Below are 22638 nucleotides of genomic sequence, written 5' to 3'. Positions count from 1 at the left end.
ACAAGAATAATGAGTGCTAGTACATTATCCCTTCTTAGTATCGAGGGATACAACTCTTTCGTCATGAACCAGAGATTCACATGCACTTCTTCCAATCCCAGATACCGCTTTCACTGCTCAATATGTGATCCTCTTTCCATTGTAGAGTCTATATGCAGACTACTCTGTACCCTCAGGCTGTCAGTTTAATTCTCCATCCCATTCTCATTGACATCTTTGGCCGCATCTATCATTGGGGTCTAATGAGCAACAGCAACTTATCTGTTGTCTGACCACATTTTGCAGTCTTTAGAACTCAATATTCACTTTGACAACATCAGGTAACTTGCAGTGTCAGAACTGGCCTGTTCTTAGATAATATTAACACTTCTTATTCTCTCCCAAATGACACAGCATGTAGTTTTGGAAATTTCCAGCATTCTCCATTTGGTTCAGCAACTGCTCTAAATTTCACAGCTTCACATGTCTCTGTATTTTCATCCTTGGTTTCTTTTTTCTAACACCCTTATTAATCTACTCACTAGATGGTCATTGGTATCATCTCAGCTTCACCCAATCAGAGGTACCCCTAGTGTTATCCATCCTTCCTCCTTTTCTTCAACTTAAAGTAATATATTTCTGCACTTTCCCAATTTTAGTAAAGCATATTCAACCCAAAACATTACGCTGTTTCCCTCTCCACAGAGACTAACTGACCCGCTGTCTGTTTCCAGATATTTCTGTTTTTACAATCACAAGAACAGACACTGACGATCTTGACAAATAGAATATACAGTAACTGTCTGTGATATTCTGCTGTGAGATCCTTATAAACACTTTAGTGGCATTTTCTAAAAATAAATACTGACTAAATAAATATTTTTTCTGAAAATGAAAAATACCAGAGAGAGGTTTTCCATATTTTATTTTTAAAAATTACAATATAGATTGGTGGCCCTCTTCGGGGCGGCGGGGGGGGGGGGGGGGGGTGTGGAATGATTCTGCTTTATCTCTGGTTCACAGTCATACTATCTCTTTCAGTGAGGGTGCGACTTTACTTAAATGGATGGAAGGATGCTGCCCCACCTACTCATGATCAGTGGTTGCATGACATCACGCCCTGTTTGAATATGGAAAAGATTTGTTATTCAATTAATAATTCAGATGTAAGATTCCAGATGTTAAGGGGGTCATTTATGGTTCACTACCTTACTTTATAATTTTACTCCTATGTCTTTAAATTGTCTCTCCCACGTTCCTTATATTAATTTTTTTTTACCTTAGTTTTTATTTTAATACTAGTCATATAGAGCATCTGGCAATGTGGTTAGGTACAGGGTTTGAATTTTTCTCCTCTACTATTTTCTTCTGTGCTTTCTTTTTTGTATTATTTATTTATTTTTTTAAAAGGTATATACTATTTAGAATATAAATTAAGGATATAATTTGCAATTTGTGCATGTTAATGATGAAATAGGTTATTTAGTTTATGTAAATGTCCATGTTAACTTATTGAATTTGTATAAATTCTTTATTAAAATCAATTAAAAAATTTGATATTTTAGAGCTGTCGCTTGTCTCAATCAATCGTGAAGGTACTTTGCTATGAGCTCTAATTATTTTCCCCACTCTTGCCACATAACTCCTTGCTGAGTATGATTTCATTTAAGAAAGGGCACGTAGTTGGCATCTCTTGTGATAATGATCACTATATGAAGCATTTTCTTTCTGAGATACCTAATTATCAGAAAGATAAACCTACTGGATAGACCACTGCATTAGAAGAAAAATGGACAGTCTAAAGCAAATTGTTTGATCTACTTCTGTATGAGCCCCTTATCATTATGTTGCTACATCTGAATCATCAAATGATCAACACTCACCCTGCTCCATAACTTAATATCAGCTCAATTCTGACTTCATCTTCACATTAAAAAAAATTAACACAATAATGCCTGAGAAAATGGAGACAATTGAAATGACTTGCCACTAGTGCAACTGGTATAGAATGTGGAGTTATGATTTCTTTAATGTATGAAATCTGGAAGCCATAAGACAAAGGGAAGTCTGAACTCCATTTTGCCTCAATCCAAAAATCCGTTCATACCAGCTCTTTTTTTTTTTGCATTCAAATATAATTTGTGAACATTTGAATGACTATTACATGTTTAATATATATGTATTTAATAAGCTTATGCCAATTCCATGAGGAACTAGTGCCGAAATAGAAATAATCTGTACAACAATTAGATTAAATCCATAAAGTCTGTATGTACACATTCAGTAATCTCCAAAACCCTGCAGGATTTGGTTTGTATCCAAGCATCGATCTCAGTTAGATGAATGATAGTTGAGTTGATCTAATAGGAGGTAAAGAAGATGCTAGAATTATCGTCAAATTCTGACTCCTACATTGTCTTGTCTACATTGATTTCACACATTAATTCAACTAGACACAATGCATTTGGTTAAGTCCTGAAATAAGATTAACTGGTTTTTATTTTTAGTTTGTTCCACTGCAATTTACTATGTCTAACCTGGGTCTTACTCTACCCTGCAGAGGCAATAACTGTTTACATTAGAAGAATACACAACAAGGCCAACAAGCTGGGGAAGAGGTGTACTCACCTGCTACTTTGCCAAGGGGAGAATTCCTTCAACAGAAAGAGAGCCATTTAACTTCAAGAACTCACTTCCATTTTCAAAAAGGTACTCAACTTCGAACATATGATGAAACAGTATATTATAAATAAATCTCATCCTTTTGATGGTGTACATTGTTGGATTCCACAAGGGATAATCAGATCGATAATTTGACTCATGCAAAGTTGTGAGCTTTTGGTGAAGTCCTTGCTGCTGTCGGTACAACAGCCGGGCAGCAACTTTCTCTTGGCAATTGCACCTGGAACTCTGGGCACTTCCTCCATTGATTTGTTCCACTGTCCATTGAGATGAATAAAGCCACCAAACTTACACCATGTCTAAAACAACAACAGAAAATGCTGGTGGTGCTCAGCTGCAGAGGGACCAGAAGCAAGAAGTGTTTTTAGGTCAAATACCCATCATCAGAGCTCAAGTACTTCTTCAAAGACAAGAATTAAATTTAAATTAAGATATACAGAATGGTAACAGGCCCTTCCATTTCATGAGGCCGTGCTGCCAAATTACACCCAATTAACTAACCTACTACCCCCTACACATTTTCGAATGGTAGGAGGAAACTGGAGGATCCGGTAGAAACCTACGCAGACACAGGGAGAATGTACAAACTCCTTACAGACAGCGTAGGATAGGAAGCCAGGTCGCTGGCACTGTAATGTGCGTTGCCCCAACTACTACACTAACCGTGCCACCCATGGGAAAAAGACACCAATGAGGGTGAACAAGGCAAGAGAGGAAATCTATCAGAGAGCAGAGAAGAGTTTATTCAGGTTAGGCATTCCTGGAGAGAAGCAGTAGTTGATCCAATGTACAAAAAAATGCTTCTACTGTTTCATGTTCATTGTTAAATTGTTTCATAGTTACTCCTGCAGAAATGGAACCATTGTGACTCAGAAGACATGGAGAATGGTACATACTGTGTCCTTGTGGAGCAATCTATCACTCCAATGTACCCATTCTTTCCTGTCAGCCCTGAAAATCATTTTCCCTTGATGCCTATCCAATTTCCTTTCCAAAGTTTTTAATGGTTTTACTTCTAACAACCCCAGAAGTACTTGGTTCCGGACATGACCAGAATTGGATCTCCCCAAATTGTCTTCTTTCTTTGGCTTGGCTTCGCAGACGAAGATTTATGGAGGGGGTAAAAGTCCACGTCAGCTGCAGGCTCGATTGTGGCTGACAAGTCCGATGCGGGTATAGAAAGGTTCAACAAAATCTTTCTGTTCTTTTCCTAGCTTTATGAAGTCCAGAATTCCATAAAATACGCTCTCACGAGATCTTGCTACTTCCAAAGATTGATGGGTAGTCACAGAGATTGGTGGCAGACACAGCGTGGCAGCGCAAGTATTTGGTGAAAATACTTTGCAGTTTCATGCGCATGCATACACTTCAGACAGATAACTTAAAAAAGGTTTTCAATGAGACCTTGATTCCATTTGTAAGATTTTGTTCCGATTTAAGAGTTGAATGTGATTTTCACAAAGATTTATGCCAGTGCAAACCAAAACTTAATGCTTAAGCATAAAACAAATGTGCTCACATATTTTGCATTAAACGTAATTAATGGTTTATTTGAAATACTCAGAGTAAACCATTACTTAATGTAACTGGTGCACATCTTTTTGGTACCAGTAAACATATCCTCATGCTTGTAAGCAATCCATTTACCTGCTTACAATACAAAAATTAGTCTACCTTAAAGTAGATTGAAGGAAAAATTTCTCTTGTAAAGATGCAGTTTTAAAGCTGCCCGTTTCTCTCAATTTCCCTCACCATTCATGCTACAGGAAGCAGTACTGTTTCATTTTCTAGGGAGGGGAAAGGAAATAATGCAAGACAGAGAAAATTGTTACCTTGACAAAACAAGTATAGTAAAAACCTTAGTTTCCGACACCTCTAGGGATTGGTATGTGATTTTTTTTTGCCAGTTGTTTGAGGATGCCAGCTGACTAACAGACATACAGAACAGTAACTGGCTGTTTTGGCCCACAAGCCAGTGCCGCCCAATTTACACCCAATTAACCTACACCTCGAGATGTTTTGAACGGTGGGAGGAAACCGGAACACTCCCCTCCCCACCACGGAAAACCAATGCAGACACGGGGAGAACGCACAAACTCCTTACAGACACCACGGGAGATTGAATTCCAGATACCAGGGATTTTAGTGTATGGAAATGAGTGCAGAAAATAACTTTGTGATATTAACTGCAAGCTCAAATCTACAGAAGATTAGCCATGCGACCTTTCGTCAACCAGGTTGAACTATTAATTTGGATAAAATCATCATTTTGTGTTGTGTGATGTTTAATTTCCCAATAATTACTGATGTTCAAACTGAATAAAGTAAGAAATTCAGATAATAATTTTTCTGATAAATGTTGAAAACTCAGTGATTTGTACAATGATTCAAAACTTTCTTTTAAAAGATTATGTTAAAGATCAATATTAAGTGCTATGAAAAAAAAACTAGTAAATGGAGCCTAATTTTGAGCCTGATGCTCTTTGTCAGTATCTTTCCCCACCTTCTGAATGATCTTTTATCGACTGACTCCAATGCTCACCTGCTGATCCTGATATGTAGGCTACCAGGTTGGTTGTAAGGCTTTCAAAAAGTATGAGGCATTAAGTCATTAGATTGGCAAAGGAACAGCATCGAGAGACTGGGTTGCACAGTGACAGAGAGACATGCAATGTTTGAGAAAACTTTGGGGAAAATAGAGGAGAATAAGGTGGGAGATGCATTCATGAAGAAAACAGAATTAAGGATGAGAATAGCGAAAAGCTAAATTATTCTTCCTTCTCATATTGAGCAATGCCACAGGAGATCTTTGGCTGAGTTACAACGTGCAGGAAGTGATTAAACAGTAAAATCGACTGTGTTGTTAATGAGAGAATAGCTTACCGATTGCTAGATGGAACTGAGTGTTGTTGATAGTGAGTATTCTGCAATTCACAGTTGGCTAAACAAGGGCACCAGCAGCAAAAGACATCATTTTTGCTTCTCAGTTTGTCCAGACCATGCTTAGATTCATCAGTAGAGATCGAGTACTGACTTGGGAGACATATCAGTTACGGTGGTTAAAAGAGATCCATATCCGAAATTATTTTTGAAGTCAAATGACCATGCTGAAATATGTGATCCATGTGAACATATAATAAACTTTGACTAAAGCATTTATATTAGCCATTCACCCTATGAAGCATCTTCCAAACCCACCAACTCTACCAGATAGGATAAGGGCAGCAAAAGCATGGGGACACCACAACCTGAAAGTCGCCCTTCAAGCCACATACAGCAGCGACTCTGAAATACAACGTCATGCCTTCACTGTTCCTTTGTCAAAAAACCTACAACACCCTCACAGCACTGTGGGAATATCTGCACCTCAATGACAGCAGCCTTTCAAGAAGACAGCTCACCACCACCTTCCCATGGGCAATTAAATGCTGATTCAGCGCCAAATCTGAGACTCAGAATTCTGATAATCAAAGTACACAGTGGTCCTTTTTCCAATTGCAAAACATTTTTTACTGAAATGAAACATGGGTGTCCTTCACTTTGATAATGGAAATGAACCGTGCACTCTGCCCCAACTTCCAAGTCAGGAGTGCGCATCATTCTCCGTGTACTGCTTTGTTAGGAGCACTGTGAAGAAACTTGGAGCGTGCTATCCTGGGAGCGTCCACGATAGGTATTCGCAGAACTTGGACTTCCTGGTGCGGTGCTTACCAATGAAGGCAAATTACTTAGTTTCATTATTTGGCAGCCTACCTCCTGCAATCCACCAGCCTCCTTGTTAACTCCAACCCCACCCCATTACCATGATTTCCAGTCCAGCTTCTGACGTAATGAATTGGAATCTCAGAACTGGATGAAATATGTCACAATCCTTCCTACATTCAAGATGCTCATTCCTTTTAATCCTGATATCCTTTCCTCCTTTTTTTTGAAGCCATTATACTGTCCTAGTGCCCACTCTACGATTTTTTGCAGTGCTGTTTCATCCTATTCCTCCACTCCTCAGTAACACACTCACGTTCCTGATTTTTCTCACCTGCAGACTCAACAACATAAATGTTAGTCTCCCGTTCACGCCCACCTCCAATATTTCGACGCCAAAGCCGCAACTCAAACCGCAGCCACAGCACACCACGAGCCCAACTGGGCAGGTAGTTGCCAACCCTATTCCCTCTCGCGAGAACCTGTTTCCAGAACGGATCTCACATTTCAGATTTCCATGAAGGGCCAATAACTGAACTAGTCTTCGGCACCTGATTGGTGTAATCATCTTCACCGGGTGCATCCGAATTTCAAAGATTCACTGTTTTAACATGACAGATGTCTGAAATAACAAACGTTTCCCTTTGAGTCAAATCTGAAATGGGGCATGGGGCATTCACCCTGGATATATTAAAAAGCTATTACTCACAAGTCTGCTACTTAAAGCAGCAATGTAATGATAGGGTCAAAATGCCAATATTTCCAAGAAACATATCAGCAGTAAAACCAAATATACTTCCCTTTAGTGTCAGCTTTATTGTAGGAAAATTTAAAAAAAAGTAGAGTACTTATGAATTCTATAGTCATGGAATCCCTTAAAGTCTTGTTTAGAGTTCAATGTTTTCAATTCATATCTTGAATTTTTATAGTAAACATTTATGTTGTGCATCATTTGAATGTTACTTCTCAAATGATAATAAAAAAATTACCCATTTTGAGATGAAAGAACCAGAAGTGTAGCAGCCCAGAGACAGCAGGGATGACCATCTAAATTTAATAAAAACAGAAGGTTAAAATACAAAACGCTACAAAATGAACACAAGAGGCAATTACTTATTTTAACTTTAAGTTTGCATTTAGCAGTTGCGGTTGAACCCTATAACATTAGTGGTTCTGAATGCAATGTTTTCAGTGTTGCTATGCATATTCACACAAGTAATAAAGAAACCCTGACTACAACCTTCAGCTCAGACCCAGCCCCCATTATGAATGTAAATACATGCAATATGCTGATGTAACTGCTCTTTTATGCCTGCAGAGCTACAAGCCATCAAGCTACTTTTTTTTAAATTAGATTTTCTCAAACAGCAAATAAATATTCTTTTAAAGGAGTGTTGAAGTGGTACAATCCATTTGAAATGTTCAAGATTCACATTAGGCCTGCAATTATAAACTCATCATTGCATTGAATTTTTCCATTGTGCAGTGAAGGCAAGGTTTGGAACCTACCTACCCTCAGTCTGCGGGAATGTTTAAATGCCTGAAGTGGCAGACCTTTCAGTTCAAAACTCAAGACACCAATGACATCAATCTTTGACTAGTTTTGTGAAAAAGCTGAGCTTAAATTTTTAAGATAAATGAACAGCACAACATTTTAAATGCTGAACTTTATCAATACAATGGCTCATTAGGAATACTTTGCCACTGAATAGACTTAAAAATATCAAATTAGAAATTCAGTGAAATTCTCTGCTATTAATCTCGAAGATCAACAATAAACCATTGACCATCCACATTCTAAGGCTTATGACTGATGTACAGATGTTGTGCTATTCTCCCTCTCCAAAAGCAGGATCAATACAACTGCACGATATTCATGCGCATGGTAGATTTCTCCTGCTATTAGTTTTCATCTTCCAGTCACTATGTGTCAGGCTTCAAATTACCTCATAAAGTTTATTTAGTATTCCATGAATACGTAACCAGTTGGCACAACGGTTTTTCATCATGTGTTTGAGATGGGAGTTCAAAAATCGATTGCACTGCCGCTACTTTTCACAAACGTTGCTCAATAGGTTGTAGAGTGTGCCATTCATGCATTATGATTTATGACCAGACTGCAAACAGTCACTGATATCCATCAGAGTTTGTGCAGGCTACGCTGTTGCAGTGAAGAGTTTCTCAAAATACAGCCAAAGAACATTTCATTCAAAAACAAATAGTCATTTGACTTCTTCCAACTTGCTGATGGGATAAAGGTGCTTTTTTTTAAAAAAAAATCGTGTTGGTTGATGCTTTTCTTTGTTAATGGTTTTGCTTTTTGATGGTTGTGAACCTTACACAGTAGGAGAAGGTAAACTTAAGTTCAAATATAAAAATAATTGTAATGGCTTTCACTGTTGCTGGTAATTTAATTCCATCTGTCAATAAAGTACAGAATCTAAAACAACCAATTCTTTTTAATGGACGATATGAACATTTGATATCAATTCCAAACCACAAATTACGTTGTATCTAAAGAGAATAAAAGAATGCTTCTTCCAACTTTTCCTCTCCATCTCCCATTTGTTCGGCTAAAATATACTTCTAATCAGCAGATGCAAAAATACTGAAGAGAGGGACCAAATTCAATAACGTAACAGCATTTCCAATTACAAGTGTCCTATATTATGTACTATTCAAGCCTTTCAGCTTTCTGTCACTGCGCCACTGTACGTATTAAAGTATATATTATAAAATGATGACAAGTGTGTACAGATTTCTGTAAATATTTTAGCTTTTGAGGGATGTGTACTGAAGCAATGCCCTGAGGTTACAAGGGAAAATAATAGTCTGGCTTAATTCACTCATCTTGAGGACATGATTGCAAACTAAAGGTACCTTTTGCAACTGATTTGATATTGCAGTTCAGAGGCCAGAAAATTACAGTTAATTATTTCATTGTTCACGAATGGTACTGTCACTGGAACATGAGTTGTCAGTCTACTTTTTTTTCCCCCACAAACAGCTCACAATTAGTTAAGTTCTTTAATCAGCCAATCATCCTGTGAGAAATGCATTAAACCTCCCTTATTGAGAATTGATGCTGAGCGTTGGTAACCTGCGAGGTTTGACTGAAATGGAGTGGGATCATGACAGTTACAGCTCGAGGTATAATGGGGTTATAGCTTGGGATTGAAGAAAGAAGACTCTCACATGAAGGGAGTGTAATTGACTCTGACTTTATTGGGCTGCAGTTCTGCTTTTTTCTTGGCAGCCGGACGCTCCACCACCGGGGCGTGGCTTGAGCAGGCCCGGATTCCAGCCCCGCCGCGATCCGCTGGCAGTGATTGGTCGATTCGACCGCTATTCCTGTGGCCTACGGGAGTGGATGTCTCATCCCGCGTGCTGCTTGCTCGATCGCCGTGTTCGACGGCCGTTTCCTGCGTACGCGGGCCACTACAACACAAGCCTGGATTTGTTGGCTGCAACGCTTGGCCCATCTTGACTTTCTCCATTTTTGGAGGATGAACTGGCATTACCACTGCCCCCTAACTGGCAGCCAATAAGCAAAAGCAGCCTCTTTGTTGCCACCAGGTCTCAGGTATTACTTTCCTAACAACTGGCTGAAAGGGCCTATATAATAGAGGAAGCTATTTAAAAATATTATATTAAAAAAAGCATATTAAAAGACTAAAAAAAAGTGAAATAAAAGGAGGAAATCACTTGCCTTTTCCCACAGGGCTGGCAACCCCATGAGGTTATCATTCCTATGTTAGCTCTTCATGATATAAAGGGGAGGGCAGGATGTGAAATACATCCAGAGCCACTTTTCAGCATCTCACTGATCTTCCACTGGGCTGAATGGTGAGCCTTATGTGCAGTGAATAGTCGGGGACATTGAAAAGCATGTGTGTTCTGGCTATTTTACAATAAACTTTAATATTCTTGGGAAGATAAATGTGAATCAAAATAATATGCGTGTTAAGGACAAAGCTTCTAGAGGCACAGAAAACTGAGAGTCTGTGGTTCTCTTCAGCGCATTTCTGCACTATCTATTCTGCATGAGACTATTTGAAAGATGAGAAATGTAGTTTATTATTTCCTAATGCATAAGGTTAGTGATGGCTAGATTTAGAACAGTACTGTTAAACATTTCACTCAGAACAGAATAATTATAAATAACAGTTCACATATTTCTAATATTATCAATAATGATGGTGACTTGATATAAAATGCTTTGTCTAAATAAATGCTTTAAAAACATGCACTGGATGACAATAAATCTAAATGTATTAACAAAGGTCATTAGGTTGAGTTTATTGTCATTTCGCTGCTCACAATAATTATCAAGGTGGATAACTGATCAGAAGTAGTATCAAAGGATCATAGATTAAACTATTTGAGCTGTTTGAATCATAATCATGTACAATCTCCCCCATGTCAGCAATAGTGTGGATCTCCCAATGTCCAACCATTTCAATTATCCATTCCCTTCTCTTGCTGACATATTTGTCCATGGTCCTCATGTACTGCCAGACTGAGACTACTTGCAAAATGGAGGAACAACACCTCATATTCTGTCTGGGCACCCACCAACAGATGGCATTAGCATCGATTTCTCTGGTGTCTATTAAAATCCACCCCCCATCCTCTTCTTTGTCCATCTGTCTCCTTTCCTTTCTCTCTTCCCTTTTCCCTTTGTCTCCTTTCACAGAGCTAAAATCAATTCTCACCTGTCCTCTTATCATTTTCTTTTGTTTGTTGGTCTGGACTTCTCCCCCTTCAATTTTTCCCCTTTCCTCTCATAGTCTTTATTCAGATGCCTGCCTGCTTTTTGCTTATACCTTGAGGAAGGGCTCAGGCCTGAAACGTCATATCTTTACTTCCTATGGATGCTGTGACACTGGCTGAGTTCCTCCAGCATTTAATGTATATTTTTAATACACTGAGGCAGGCTACACAATTCTGATAAAGTCTGGCTTTAAACATTTAAAAAAAAAGAAACTCATGCAAATTCAGAACTTGAAATTTTATTGTTTTTCTTTAGTGTAATAACACTCTTTCTAAAGGTCCACCTTTCATGGCCACTCATGTAAACTATTTTTTTCTGTTTCATTTCACAGTTAAACTTTCTAAAAAAAAACATCTTTTTTCTGCAAATCAAATTGATTTTCTAAATCTGTCTGTCTGCCCACCTGTTCTTCCCTGTAGAGTATATTGGATCATGTTGTCCCTCCAGTCAGTTTTTCACCAGTTTCATCTTCTTCCTCTCCTTATGAACCATTGTCCTTGATAGGTGCCTCTTGAATATCTCCTCTTTACCACATCGTTCACTCAGTAGAATACGCAAACATGCTCTCAACAGTAATGGGGCTTAATTGCCACACTATTAATATATTAATATTAATATATGGCGAGCTCTCCACTGGCCACCGAGACAGAGGTGCACCAAAGAAGAGGTACAAGGACTGCCTAAAGAAATCTCTTGGTGCCTGCCACATTGACCACCGCCAGTGGACTGATCTCGCCTCAAACCGTGCATCTTGGCGCCTCACAGTTCGGCGGGCAGCAATCTCCTTTGAAGAAGACCGCAGAGCCCACCTCACTGACAAAAGGCAAAGGAGGAAAAACCCAACACCCAACCCCAACCCACCAATTTTCCCTTGCAACCACTACAACCGTGTCTGCCTGTCCCGCATCGGACTTGTCAGCCACAAACGAGCCTGCAGCTGACGTGGACATTACCCCTCCACAAATCTTTGTCCGCGAAGCCAAGCCAAAGATTAAAAACCAACTTCTAACAATACAAGATTTAAGTAAAGAAACAAACTTAGAATGAAAAGGTAGCAATTCCAATGGAACTGTAACAAATGTTCTTTCTTCTTTGGCTTGGCTTCGCGGACGAAGATTTATGGAGGGGTAATGTCCACGTCAGCTGCAGGCTCGTTTGTGGCTGACAAGTCCGATGCGGGACAGGCAGACACGATTGCAGCGGTTGCAAGGGAAAATTGGTGGGTTGGGGTTGGGTGTTGGGTTTTTCCTCCTTTGCCTTTTGTCAGTGAGGTGGGCTCTGCGGTCTTCTTCAAAGGAGGTTGCTGCTCGCCAAACTGTGAGGCGCCAAGATGCACGGTTTGAGGCGTTATCAGCCCACTGGCGGTGGTCAATGTGGCAGGCACCAAGAGATTTCTTTAGGCAGTCCTTGTACCTTTTCTTTGGTGCACCTCTGTCACGGTGGCCAGTGGAGAGCTCGCCATATAACACGATCTTGGGAAGGCGATGGTCCTCCATTCTGGAGACGTGACCCATCCAGCGCAGCTGGATCTTCAGCAGCGTGGACTCGATGCTGTCGACCTCTGCCATCTCGAGTACTTCGACGTTAGGGGTGTAAGCGCTCCAATGGATGTTGAGGATGGAGCGGAGACAACGCTGGTGGAAGCGTTCTAGGAGCCGTAGGTGGTGCCGGTAGAGGACCCATGATTCGGAGCCGAACAGGAGTGTGGATATGACAACGGCTCTGTATACGCTTATCTTTGTGAGGTTTTTCAGTTGGTTGTTTTTCCAGACTCTTTTGTGTAGTCTTCCAAAGGCGCTATTTGCCTTGGCGAGTCTGTTGTCTATCTCATTGTCGATCCTTGCATCTGATGAAATGGTGCAGCCGAGATAGGTAAACTGGTTGACCGTTTTGAGTTTTGTGTGCCCGATGGAGATGTGGGGGGGCTGGTAGTCATGGTGGGGAGCTGGCTGATGGAGGACCTCAGTTTTCTTCAGGCTGACTTCCAGGCCAAACATTTTGGCAGTTTCCGCAAAGCAGGACGTCAAGCGCTGAAGAGCTGGCTCTGAATGGGCAACTAAAGCGGCATCATCTGCAAAGAGTAGTTCACGGACAAGTTTCTCTTGTGTCTTGGTGTGAGCTTGCAGGCGCCTCAGATTGAAGAGACTGCCATCCGTGCGGTACCGGATGTAAACAGCGTCTTCATTGTTGGGGTCTTTCATGGCTTGGTTCAGCATCATGCTGAAGAAGATTGAAAAGAGGGTTGGTGCGAGAACACAGCCTTGCTTCACGCCATTGTTAATGGAGAAGGGTTCAGAGAGCTCATTGCTGTATCTGACCCGACCTTGTTGGTTTTCGTGCAGTTGGATAATCATGTTGAGGAACTTTGGGGGACATCCGATGCGCTCTAGTATTTGCCAAAGCCCTTTCCTGCTCACGGTGTCGAAGGCTTTGGTGAGGTCAACAAAGGTGATGTAGAGTCCTTTGTTTTGTTCTCTGCACTTTTCTTGGAGCTGTCTGAGGGCAAAGACCATGTCAGTAGTTCCTCTGTTTGTGCGAAAGCCGAAATGTACTGAATTTATAACTCCCATGTTTTTTTTCAGGGGATATTCCATTTGTCCGGCAGGCGTATCATGTGGGAGCTTTATGTTATTAGGACTGACATTATTTGATAGTTTATTTTTCTGCAAATTATTCCTTTCCATTGTGTAGTCAATGTTTCAACTACTTTATCAACCCCATGCATACAAGATCTCACACATAAACCAATCTTGAACAGCTTCATAGAACTTGTGAAAGGTGCAGATAGGAATAAATGTAAGAAAACAACTTAACTAGGAAAGTAGTAGATTTAGAATTTAACCTTTAAACAGTATGCAAGCATACTGCAATCCAATATGTTATTGCCTTAAGGAATAAAATAAGAAAATCTGGTTTTTTTTAGGATTCAATTTGTTCTGCAATATTAACAGAGTGGAAAAGAGAGTTTGAATGAGGCTTTTAATAGACATTATTCAGATTGACCAATTATATAGGGCTTTAAAGACACTGATACAGAGTGAATGAGAAAAATTTGCATCTAGTAAATTGGTTTCTGACAGGACTGCAACAACCTTTCAAGTTGGTGATGCATGGAAATTAGAAAAATTTAGCAGGCAACCAGCTCCACCACAACGTTTTACCTTTATTTTGCAAATCATTCTTACATTCTAACTTGTTACACAGCTCACAAAATTGCAGGCCTTTTATAAATCTCTTGTTCTAAATCCTCGTTGGAGAAAAGGTGGACAGTGATTGTAATCAAAAACATAGATAGAATAAAATTCACTTCCAGTGCAATGTAATTGTTAATATCTATTTCATGATTATTTTGTAAAACCATTAACAAAACAATAATGTGACTCAGTATATCAGGATCAAAAGTCTGCTATACATTCCAAAAAAATCTCACTCAGGCCTACATCTTGTCACATGTCTGAGTGCAGATGTGAGAAGTTGTGACCATGGGCCAAATGCCATTGTCACAATCCACATAAAAAGCGAGTATCCTAATCCATGGATGCTCTGAAAGTATAACCTGGTATAAATATAGGACCACAAAGTTGTATTTAGTTAAAACTAAATGGAGATCAGCCATAAAATGGCAGCTTCAAGTCTCCAAAACAGCTGATAAGAGCCATATGTTATACCTGTATGAGAGTATTCAGTATTTGAGTCATCCCAGGGCTCAGGTCCAAAACATTGGTTATATATATATATTTGCCTCCTATGGCTGCTGCAAGACCTGCTGAGTTCCTTCAGAATTTCTGCGTTTTTATTCCAGTTATTGTGGTTTATTTGAGAACCAGTAACTCTAGTGGAAATATTAATCAGTATTGGAATTGAAATTTTGAGAAGCTTGGGGAAAATTTAAATTGCAATTCCTCGGGTAATAATCTTAATATTATACATATTGACATAGGAACGAATGGATCAGAAAGTTGCCTGTGTGTCTAAGAATGGTCTGGGACCCAGAATACTTGATGAGTACTTGGGACAAGGACATTACTACTAGGAGAAGAGAAAACTATCCCAACCAAAAAGGCCTCCAATTCGATTGGGCTGAGAAAATGCAAATTAACAGATGTGATCATGGGGCGATGGTGGTGGGGAGGTGGGAGGGGTGGAAGAACAGACAATTAATTACCTTGTGTAGTAAGACAAGAATAATGGGAAGTCAATAGAAAAGCGATCACAATTTGATAACATTTCAGATGTGCTTCAGGGGGGGATACACCTGTCAAAAACCAGTGCCTTCAATTTGAAGCCAATTATATAGGTTGAAATAATTCAGATGTCTGAACAACAAATGAAGCTTTAGATATTTAAAGAGATTAATAATGGTATTGAAGTAAAAGAGCACATACCAAAAAATGTAGCAAGCAAGAGAATTAGAAAAGTTAGAGAAAAGAATAATTAATAAAAAAGTCTTGTTACGAGCCCAGAGGACTCAAAACCCAGCAGCAATAGAAATTCACCAAGACAATGGTTACTTAAACAAAAGTTGCTTTTAATTTCTTTAAACATATTAACAAGATCAAACTTATAACTATTAACTTATTAACTTAACTTAACCCCCTTCTAATTCTAAGTGTATATGTATGTAATGTGTATATGATCAGGAAAGTTCTTTGTTTCACAGTCCAATCATTCACTGATATCAAGCAATTCTTATACAGTGCACAGAATTTAACATTGATGAATCTTCACCAGGCTCTGGTGCTTAAACTGGGCAGGAAGGTTCTTGTTGATTTCAGAGAGAGATTTGTTGCTCATTGGACACACACACAAACTTATTTCCTCCAATCAGTCACTTCAGTGTCTTGCTGAAGAAACTTGTCCCATTGTGGGTTTTGCAAATGATAACCTCTTCTTCCAGGTCAACACAGAGTTCCTCTTGTTTCCTTTATTTCAAGAGAAACACTCTAGTCAGCCATTTCCCCTTGTAAGAACCAAAAGGGTTTTGAACAGGCTGAACTCAGAACTCACAACCCATCTTCAATATGGGGTTTTTCAACAAGCCTGCCAGCTTGTCATGTTGCAGCCTCAAAAGTCACTGTAGAACAGACCTACCTCCCTCCCTCCCTCTCTCACTCACTCTCTCACTCACTCACTCTCTCACTCACTCTCTCACTCACTCACTCTCTCACTCACTCTCTCACTCACTCTCTCACTCACTCTCTCACTCACTCTCTCACTCACTCTCACTCACTCTCACTCACTCTCACTCACTCTCTCACTCACTCACTCTCTCACTCACTCTCTCACTCACTCACTCTCTCACTCACTCACTCTCTCACTCACTCACTCTCTTACTCACTCACTCTCTCACACTCACTCTCTCACTCTCTCACTCACTCTCTCACTCACTCTCTCACTCACTCTCTCACTCACTCTCTCTTTCAGAGAAGAATACTACTTTTTCTTTCCTCTCTCTGCTTGTAAAAACCAAAACCTCTCCCAAGGCTCCAAACCCAATCTTTGAAAGATCTTAGCAGTACTTCTGAGCCTGGACTCTGTTCCAATTTGCACCTTCTTTTGAAATTCTTTCCAAAGCATTTCCATTGTCTTTTGACAATGGAACTCCTTACAAAGAAATAGGCGTGCAGGTGGATGTGGTGGAAGAGGAGGTTCCATGCCATGGCAGGCTCAGAACTCAGAACTCAGTGACAGGCCACTCAGCATCAGGTATGGTGAAGACCCGGCAGGGATGGAAGTTGAAGTTAAGCATAGGTGGAGGAGGGGGCCCTTTGAAATGGGGAGCTGGAGTGGGGGGGGGGGGGCGTGGGGAAGAAGAGGGGAGGAAAGAACAGTGCTGTCTCTCCAACAGAGTGAAACAAGAAAGTTGCAGATGCTGCAATTGCAGTAAATACACAAAAGTGCTGGAAAAACTCAGCAAGTCCCGCAGCAACCATAGGGAGGCAGAGATACATAACCATTGTTTCTGGCCTGAGCCCTTCATCAAGGGATAAGCAAAAATCAAGCAGGTGCCTGAACAATAAGGTAGGGGAAGGAGGGATGAAGGGGCAGAGTAAGGAGCAACAGCCAAGAGGCCATAAGAGAGCATGGATAGGAGGGGAGGAGAGTAAAGGTGAGAATTCATCGGGACAGGGTCAGGGGGGAGTGGGGATATAGCTCTGTGATTAAAGAGCTGGAGGAAAAGAGAGAGAGGACAGGGATAGAGAGTCGCCATCCAGTCTCTCTGATGTAGAGGAAGCCTTAATGGTAGCACTGGATACAGTAGATGACCTCCTATCCATATCCAGCTATGGCCTGTTGGCTTGTGCCCCTTCTCTCCCTACCTGCCTGCATTTTGCTCTTTCCTCAGCGAAGTGCTCAGGTCCCAGACACTAGTTATATGTTTTTGCTTCCCATGGATGCTGCAGGACTTGCTGAGTTCCTCCAGCAATTTTGTGCATTTACTATGTCTCCACTATCCTGTCAAAACTCTTTTGCACTGTAGCGCGACGTATGACTCAAAGACTTGTTGATTCAAACCAAAGCTTTTATGATCAAAAGACATCGAGGTCGGCCAGTCCAGACTGAACTGGGTCTGGTTGGGAGCAGCCCTTTATGACCCGTCAGTAGGCATGGCTACGGCTCTCAGCCAATCACTACTACTATATGTAAATATATACAAATAGATACATTGGTGATAGTATCCTGTGCCATCACATGCACCCTCTCCAAAACCTCCACATCCCACTGCATCCAATTTAAGTAAATGACTCTTATACAAGGTTGTGTGTTGTTAGGAATATGCAAAGAAATTCCAGATTCCAGTGCATGTTTGTGAGAGGAGGGGCTTGCTCTGGTTTAGAAGCAAAAGATGAGCATATAGTTGCAGCAAGCAACAATCAGGATAGAAAATAATATGTTGATCTTAACTACAGGAGGGGTGGATTTCAAACATGAGAAGGTCTTGCTGATATTGTACAGGGTTTAAGTTAGGGCATACAGTATTTGGAATACTGTGGACAATCCTGACCTCTGGCTCTGAGAAAGAATTTACTGGCCTTGGAATCCATGAGATTTCTGAGTTGAGAAGATTGTTCTTTGCAGAGCAATTGAGGAAGATGGACTTATGGTCACTGGCATGTAGAAGAATGAGAGCAGATTGAATTGTGATGTGCAAGGCTCTGAGAGGGACTTACACAGTGGATACCAAGAAGTGGTTTCCTCTTGCTTGAGTTCAGGACAGGAAGGCATAGTGTTAAGATAAAGGGCAAGCCATCTTGGAATTGAAGAGTAATTTCTTTATATAAAGTGTTGCGAATTTTAGCAGTTCACCTCAGGGAGAGTCTGGCCATTGAACAGCAAGGCGATTAAAGGGGCATAGTGATTTAAAGAGAAAATGAACATGAGATACAAGACTAATCATGAATGTACTGAAAGTTGGAGCGAGCATGAAGAACTGTCGGATCTATTTCTGCCACTATTCAAGTTTTTCTATTTTTAGTCAAGAAGATTATGCTAAAAACATGGGGAAACTTTAATTATGGCAAGTCAGCATCTTTGGTGGTAACAGCTTTCCTTTCATATACTAGTAAAAATTATATGGAAAGGGCATAATTTTTAAACTGAATAACTCATTTATAATATGTCATTTACCTTTTAAGATCAACTTTATTCATCATCCGATTGTACAAGTACAACCCGACGAAACAGTTTTCTCCAGTCGTCAGTAGGCCTTTTCACACTGCTGTGTAAAATGGGGAACCCCAGGAAATTTTCCCAGGAATCCTCCCATGTACCCGTGGTATGAAAACGTCAGCGCAGGAAAATTATCCGGGTCCTCGGCACTAAGAGATAGGACCACAAACCCGAGTAATTCTCTTGGGTCACTGTCTCCCTGCAGTGCGAATCAGCACATGGCCAAGCAGGGAAAGCGTTGTGATGTCAGCGTCATACAGATGATCAAAATAAAGAATCATACAACAGTGGGCCACTTCGGAGACTACTCCGCCACCTCGCCATGGTGGCTCAATGCGGGATCAATGGCCGCCCTCATTATTCATAATCCCCCACACAGCTGGAACCGCTCTGCATTTCCCATTAAACGTTTGGACCACATCACCAAATCTGAATCTCATTCAACGCCAATTGGAGAACTGGGTAAAGAAAGGTTTGAAAGACACGTGCTCATGTGATGATGAAATGATCACCCTGTATCCAATTCACATATCAATGAAGGTCAGTTTGAATGAGCAATTTAAAGGTCCAATTCCAAGATCCTGAGAACTCTGGTTAGAGTAGCCTCTTTCTCCTGTGAGTGCATAACGCATCATCACTGAGACCGGAACCCCCCCCACCAAATTGCTGGGGAGGGCAAATTAAAGGGAATTTGGACCGCAGTGTGAAGGCCTGGGAGGTCATGCCTTCTTGGAATTTCACCTGGGTTTAAATACGGTCACCGCTCGCCTGTTGTGTGTAAAGGCCTACTGAAACACACAGAAAGCACCCATACAGACAAACAATGCATATGCACGGTACAAATATTAAAATAAATACATATTATTGCTATATAAATAGTTGAGTCACAGAGGGTTTGTATGAGCAGTTCAATAAACCAGCCATTGTAATTAATTGTTAAAAGTAATTCCCAAATTATTTTTCCTATGATTAGGTACATAAAATTATAATGGGCATATAGGTACAGTAAATGCAAACAGATTTTTTTTCACACTGAGGTTAAGTGAGATAAAAATTAGAGGACATGGGTTAAGGGTGAAAGGGGAAAAATTTAAAGGGAACAAAGAGAAGGGAGGGAGTATGGAATGAGCTGTCAGTTGAATTGGTAAACGTGGGCTAATTTTTGACATTTAAGAAAAATTGGACAGGTTCATGGATGGGAGGGGTATGGAGCGATATGGTTTGGGTGCAGGTCAGTTGGACAAGGGGCACAGATGAGTAAGATCGAAGGACTTCTTCCTCTTATATGGTTCCTATGATCGACAGTGACAAGATAGCGCAACGATGATACAGAGCTCATTATTGTTCTAAGTTTCTTTTTGTTACACTTTGGGGCATAATTTGTAAAGGACATGCATTAATTTTCACTAAAGTGAAATTAAATCGTTCCTTTGCATTGAGTTATAAATTATTTTTAGATAACAGTCCTTTCCGGGTCTTGAGCCCATGCCACCAATTACACTCCTATGACCAAATAACATCCTAATCCTGCACATGGGAGGAAAGAGGAGCACTTGGAGAAAACTGATGCGATCACGATGACTCAGAATAAACTCCTGACAGACAGTGGTGTACTTGAACTAGGTTGCTGGTACTCCAATAGGACTGTGCTAGCTGCTACTTCGCATGGTTTGGTATAATCTGGACAGTCAGCCTTTGACAAATTGTGCAGTATACTTCTATATATCTAATGTTGGTTTTATAACAGATGAAAAAAATGAAAACAAATCAAATATATAGGAATTATTTTTCTAAGATTTTAATATTGTTTTCCCAGATTTTGCTAACTTCTGTAAAAACACACATAAAGTAGTAGGAGTTTCTCTTAAAAAAAAACCTGAAGTTGCATTACAAGCCAATAATTTATAAAACACTTAAAAAAGGGTACATCTGCGAGATAATTTCTACCTAGCTTTGAGAAATCAAAATGCTGGAGATAATCCAAACAACTTCCTTCTACAAATAGCTGCTGACTGGGGAACATCAGGCAACTTCAGAAAGCAGGCCCAAGGAAACTGTGGTAACCTGCCTAAATGATTATCGACCAGTGGCCCTCACATCCACAGTGATGAAGCGTTTTGAAAGGCTGGTGCTGAAGCCTACCAGCTCCTGCCTGAGCAGTGATGTGGATCCGTTACAGTTCGCCTACTGGAGCAACAGGTCTACAGTGGATGCCATTTCACTGGCTCTACACAAAGCCCTGGAACACCTGGACAGCAAAAATGCAGGGTGCTCTTTATCGACAACATTTTGGCATTCAACACCATCATCACCTCAAAACTGATCAGCAAACTCCAAGATCTGGGGTTCAAAATTCCACTGTGTAATTGGATCCTGGACTTTCTCACCTCCAGACCCCAATCAGTGAGAATTGGTAAGCACATCTCCCTCCACAATCTTCATCAGCACCACAGGGCTGTGTCCTTAGCCCCCTGCTCTACTCACTGCACACCTATCACTGTGTGGCTCGGTACGACAATAATACTATTTATAAATTCGCTGATGATACTACAGTAGTGGGTTGTATATAAAGGGATGATGAGTCAACCTACAGGAGGGAGATTGAAAACTTGGCTGAATGGTGCACCAACAACTACCTTGCACTCAATGTCACCAAAAGCAAAAAGCTGATTATTGACTTCAGGAAGGGAAAACCAGAGGTGTACGATCCAGTGATCACTGGGGGATCAGAGGTGGAGGGGATCAGCAAATTTAAGATCTTGGGAATGACTATCTACAACATTAATATCAGCACACTAACAGGATTGTGAAGAAAACACGTCAGTCCCTCTACTTACTCAGGAATTTGTGGAGGTTTGGTATGGCATCAGAAACTCTGACAAATTTCTACACAGGTGTGGCGGAAAGTGTGCTGACTGGCTGCATCATGGTCTGGTATGGGGTCACCAATACCTCCGAGTGGAAACCCCTGCAAAAGGTAGTGGATGCAGCCCAGGATATCACAGGCAAAACCCTCCTCACCTTCAAGAACATCTAGAGGGAACGGTGCTGTCGGAGAGCAGCAGCAATCATCAAGAATCCACATCACCCAGCACACACTCTGTTCTTGCTGATACCTTCAGGAAAGAGGTATAAGTGAAGATTACTTATCAGCAAATCTACAAGAATCAGCTAATATTTATAAAACTAAATACAGGGAAAATTGAGGAAGAACTTAAAATGTAGCAGGGGAGGAACACAAGCTTCAGAAAGGTCTGAAAGATGTGAATAATATCAGAAGAATCAGGGTCCAGATAGTTGGGAAATGTGGTGACAGCAAATATCCAAGTATGATCATAATATCATAATGTTTATTGCCATATACATGGTACAGTGGTGTCACGGTTACTGGTAGTTACAGCATCAGTGACCTGCGTTCGAATCCAGCGCTGTCTGTTGGGAGTTTGTACATTCCCTTCGTGTCTGCGTGGGTTTCCTCCGGTTGCTCCGGTTTCCTCTCACCCTCCAAAAATGTACAGGGATTGTAGGTGAATCGGTGTATGGTGGGGGGGAGGGGGGGGGGCACAGGCTTGTGGAGAGGAAGGACCTGTTATCATGCAGTATGCCAAAATAAAGCACGTACACACAGAAATTTTTCCTTGCTGCAACTGAGCAGGTATTTCATAAAGAGAGATTAAAAACTCCAACATTATACATTAAATAACATTAAGAAGAGATAATAAATTCAAAAGATAGATAATAGATATTCAGTTACCACTGTGGAAGAAAAAATGTGCTATTTATAACATTACATTGTACTGTTGGAGCAGTCCATGATGAGTGTACCAAGG

This window comes from Narcine bancroftii, chromosome 4 (assembly GCF_036971445.1).
Source record: "Narcine bancroftii isolate sNarBan1 chromosome 4, sNarBan1.hap1, whole genome shotgun sequence".
Taxonomy (NCBI): Eukaryota; Metazoa; Chordata; class Chondrichthyes; order Torpediniformes; family Narcinidae; genus Narcine; species Narcine bancroftii.
Note: the sequence above shows the minus strand (reverse complement) of the source record.